The sequence below is a fragment of the Electrophorus electricus genome, chromosome 16, assembly GCF_041902795.1.
Source record: "Electrophorus electricus isolate QZ-2024a chromosome 16, ASM4190279v1, whole genome shotgun sequence".
Lineage (NCBI taxonomy): Eukaryota > Metazoa > Chordata > Actinopteri > Gymnotiformes > Gymnotidae > Electrophorus > Electrophorus electricus.
The window spans coordinates 23,347,501-23,352,500 of record NC_137512.1 but is presented as its reverse complement, the minus strand read 5'-3'; the positions used below and the strand labels follow the sequence as shown (position 1 = coordinate 23,352,500).

The following is a 5,000-nucleotide window of genomic DNA, read 5'->3' as shown; positions in this document are numbered from 1 at the left end:
AAGGCAGAGAGTGAGGCTTCATGTCAGAACGCTATAAATGACAGAAGCACTGGCACCTCTGGAGGTGATGAGGACATGCACACGCCTCCAGCTGACCCAGTGGACCTGCGGAACACCAGCCGACCAGGAACACACGCTTTTATTTCTCCCTCTTGCTGCTGGGGCACATCCCCTGGAAATGAACCAAAAAAAGAGTCTATTTCTCATTACCCCTAATAGGAAAACATGAAAGTCCAGAGATTTGTGGACACTTTGCTGGGCCCCATGAGGAAAAAAGGTTCATTTTCACAACAAGCATCTTAGGATCATTAGATTCTGATATAGGTGAGATTTAGAGTCAGGTGTAGTAAATTATGTCCAGGTTTAGGTTAGAATTAGATTCAGGTGTAGTAGATTATGTTCAGGTTTAGGTGGGAATTAGAGTCAGGTGTAGTAGACTAGGTTCAGGTTTAGGTGGCAATTAGAGTCAGGTGTATTAGATTATGTTCAGGTTTAGGTGGCAATTAGAGTCAGGTGTTGTAGATTGGGTTCGGGTTTAGGTTGGAAATAGAGTCAGGTGTAGTAGATTAGGTTAAAGTTTAGGTGAACATTAGGATCCGGTATAGCCAAAGGCATAGATGTATTTAGCCATGGTAATTGACAAACCAATGACACATGCATATATGAGTGTTTAGATTGAGTATACACGCGTTTACATGGGTGTATAGATTGAGTATACACGTGTCTACATTAGTGTTGATTGAGTATACACATGTCTACATTAGTGTTGATAGAGTGTACACATGTCTACATTAGTGTTGATTGAGTATACACGTGTCTACATTAGTGTTGATTGAGTATACACGTGTCTACATTAGTGTTGATAAAGTATACACATGCCTACATTAGTGTTGATAAAGTATACACATGCCTACATTAGTGTTGATAGAGTGTACACATGACTACATTGGTGTTGATTGAATATACACATGTCTACATTAGTGTTGATTGAGTATACACATGTCTACATTAGTGTTGATAGAGTGTACACAGGACTACATTAGTGTTAGTGTATGCATGCCTATATGAGTGTTTAGATTGAGTATACACATGTCTACATTAGTGTTGATTGAGTATACACGTCTACATTAGTGTTGATTGAGTGTACACATGTCTACATTAGTGTTGACAGAGTATACACATGACTACATTAGTGTTGATAGAGTTTACACATGACTACATTAGTGTTGATAGAGTGTACATATGACTACATTAGTGTTGATTGAATATACACGTCTACATTAGTGTTGATTGAGTATACACATGAATACATTAGTGTTGATAGAGTATACACATGCCTATATGAGTGTTTAGATTGTGTATACACATGTCTACATTAGTGTTGATTGAGTATACACATGTCTACATTAGTGTTGATTGAGTATACACATGCCTATATGAGTGTTTAGATTGAGTATACACATGTCTACAATAGTGTTGATTGAGTATACACATGTCTACATTAGTGTTGATAGAGTGTACACATGTCTACATTAGTGTTGATAGAGTGTACACATGACTACATTAGTGTTGAGTATACACATGTCTACATTAGTGTTGATTGAGTATACACATGCCTACATTAGTGTTGATTGAGTATACACATGACTACATTAGTGTTGATAGAGTGTACGCATGACTACATTAGTGTTGATAGAGTATACACATGTCTACATTAGTGTTGATAGAGTGTACGCATGACTACATTAGTGTTGATAGAGTATACACATGTCTGCATTAGTGTTGATAGAGTGTACACATGTCTACATTAGTGTTGATAGAGTGTACGCATGACTACATTAGTGTTGAGTATACACATGTCTACATTAGTGTTGATTGAGTTTACACATGCCTACATTAGTGTTGATTGAGTATACACATGTCTACATTAGTGTTGATAGAGTGTACACATGTCTACATTAGTGTTGATTGAGTATACACGTGTCTACATTAGTGTTGATTGAGTATACACGTGTCTACATTAGTGTTGATAAAGTATACACATGCCTACATTAGTGTTGATAAAGTATACACATGCCTACATTAGTGTTGATAGAGTGTACACATGACTACATTGGTGTTGATTGAATATACACATGTCTACATTAGTGTTGATTGAGTATACACATGTCTACATTAGTGTTGATAGAGTGTACACAGGACTACATTAGTGTTAGTGTATGCATGCCTATATGAGTGTTTAGATTGAGTATACACATGTCTACATTAGTGTTGATTGAGTATACACGTCTACATTAGTGTTGATTGAGTGTACACATGTCTACATTAGTGTTGACAGAGTATACACATGACTACATTAGTGTTGATAGAGTTTACACATGACTACATTAGTGTTGATAGAGTGTACATATGACTACATTAGTGTTGATTGAATATACACGTCTACATTAGTGTTGATTGAGTATACACATGAATACATTAGTGTTGATAGAGTATACACATGCCTATATGAGTGTTTAGATTGTGTATACACATGTCTACATTAGTGTTGATTGAGTATACACATGTCTACATTAGTGTTGATTGAGTATACACATGCCTATATGAGTGTTTAGATTGAGTATACACATGTCTACAATAGTGTTGATTGAGTATACACATGTCTACATTAGTGTTGATAGAGTGTACACATGTCTACATTAGTGTTGATAGAGTGTACACATGACTACATTAGTGTTGAGTATACACATGTCTACATTAGTGTTGATTGAGTATACACATGCCTACATTAGTGTTGATTGAGTATACACATGACTACATTAGTGTTGATAGAGTGTACGCATGACTACATTAGTGTTGATAGAGTATACACATGTCTACATTAGTGTTGATAGAGTGTACGCATGACTACATTAGTGTTGATAGAGTATACACATGTCTATATTAGTGTTGATAGAGTATACACATGTCTGCATTAGTGTTGATAGAGTGTACACATGTCTACATTAGTGTTGATAGAGTGTACGCATGACTACATTAGTGTTGAGTATACACATGTCTACATTAGTGTTGATTGAGTTTACACATGCCTACATTAGTGTTGATTGAGTATACACATGTCTACATTAGTGTTGATAGAGTGTACACATGACTACATTAGTGTTGATAGAGTATACACATGCCTATATGAGTGTTTAGATTGTGTATACACATGTCTACATTAGTGTTGATTGAGTATACACATGTCTACATTAGTGTTGATTGAGTATACACATGCCTATATGAGTGTTTAGATTGAGTATACACATGTCTACAATAGTGTTGATTGAGTATACACATGTCTACATTAGTGTTGATAGAGTGTACACATGTCTACATTAGTGTTGATAGAGTGTACACATGACTACATTAGTGTTGATAGAGTGTACGCATGACTATATTAGTGTTGATAGAGTATATACATGTCTACATTAGTGTTGATAGAGTGTACGCATGACTACATTAGTGTTGATAGAGTATACACATGTCTATATTAGTGTTGATAGAGTATACACATGTCTACATTAGTGTTGATTGAGTATACACATGCCTACATTAGTGTTGATTGAGTATACACATGTCTACATTAGTGTTGATAGTGTACACATGACTACATTAGTGTTGATAGAGTGTACGCATGACTACATTAGTGTTGATAGAGTATATACATGTCTACATTAGTGTTGATAGAGTATATACATGTCTACATTAGTGTTGATAGAGTGTACACATGACTACATTAGTGTTGATAGAGTGTACACATGACTACATTAGTGTTGATAGAGTGTACACATGTCTACATTAGTGTTGATAGAGTGTACACATGTCTACATTAGTGTTGATAGAGTATACACATGACTACATTTCCATGGTGATATGTTTCAGGCACTGTATACCGTGCTTGGTCAGGACACTGTAGGTTCACTGTAAGCCTTTCATGCCTTTTCTTGTTTTGTTTTTAATTGTGAGAGCTTGGCTTCATCTGATGATCCAGTAATTGAGGAATGCTCCATAAATTACCCTCTCCATGTATGTGCAGGGCCATTTGCCAATCCGAAACCTATTCATCAATTTAACCAATTAACAGATTGATTGCTTAATTACAGTGAGGCAGTTGTTGATTGGTCCCTGGGGTGGTGAGTGCTTGAGATTAAGGTGTGCGGTTATCCTGAGAGTGCAATTGAGCAAGGGACATGCTTTCAAGAAAGGATGAGGTGCTGTTAACAGTGAAGCTGCTTTTGTTTCCCAGGCTTAGTGTATTGTTTAATATCTTAGTGTATTGATTAATAGCTTAGAGTAGTATTTGATGGCTTGGTGTAGTGTTTAATAGTATAGTGTTTAATGATTTTGTGTAGTGTTTGATAGTGTAGTGTTTAATGGCTTAGTGTGGTGTTTAATGATGTGGTTTAGTGTTTAATTGCTTAGTGTATTGTTTAATGGCTTAGTTTTGTGTTTAACAGCTTCGTGTAGTGTTTAATGGCTTAGTGTAGTGTTTCATGCCAATTTCTTTACCATCATCCCTCATTTGGCTTTCCTCTGGATATTATCTTTTAAAATATGCCAGTACATCTAGTTAAGTGGCTGTTTGAACCTGACTTATGTATTCTTTGACCATATACTCTTGTGGCGTATCTGTAATGTAAATAAAATGTGAATAATCAACAGAAACTCTTGTAGTTTATAACTTTAATTTCACAGTCACCTGTCACTCTTAGGGCCAGCTGGGAATGCATGGTCTCTGTTTTGTGTGATATCAGACAGCTCTTGGGCCATCCATATGCGCTCCACACACACTCATGCATCATCTGTGTGTGTGTGTGTGTGTGTGTGTGTGTGTGTGTGTGTGTGTGTGTGTGTGTGTGTGCACGTGTGATTCGCAACACTGAGACAAAACCAAACCATGATCCAAGTACAAAACAAGGACAATAAAAAAACCCCATAAAAACCAAAAATAAAAAAGG

At 36.2% G+C, this 5,000-nt stretch overlaps 1 protein-coding gene across 1 annotated transcript in view; it reads left to right on the top strand.

Annotated features, from left to right (window-relative positions):
* spon1b (spondin 1b) overlaps positions 1–5,000 on the top strand; it is a 67,175-nt gene that overhangs the window by 46,468 nt on the left and 15,707 nt on the right. The gene's annotated exons all lie outside the window — the stretch shown is intronic.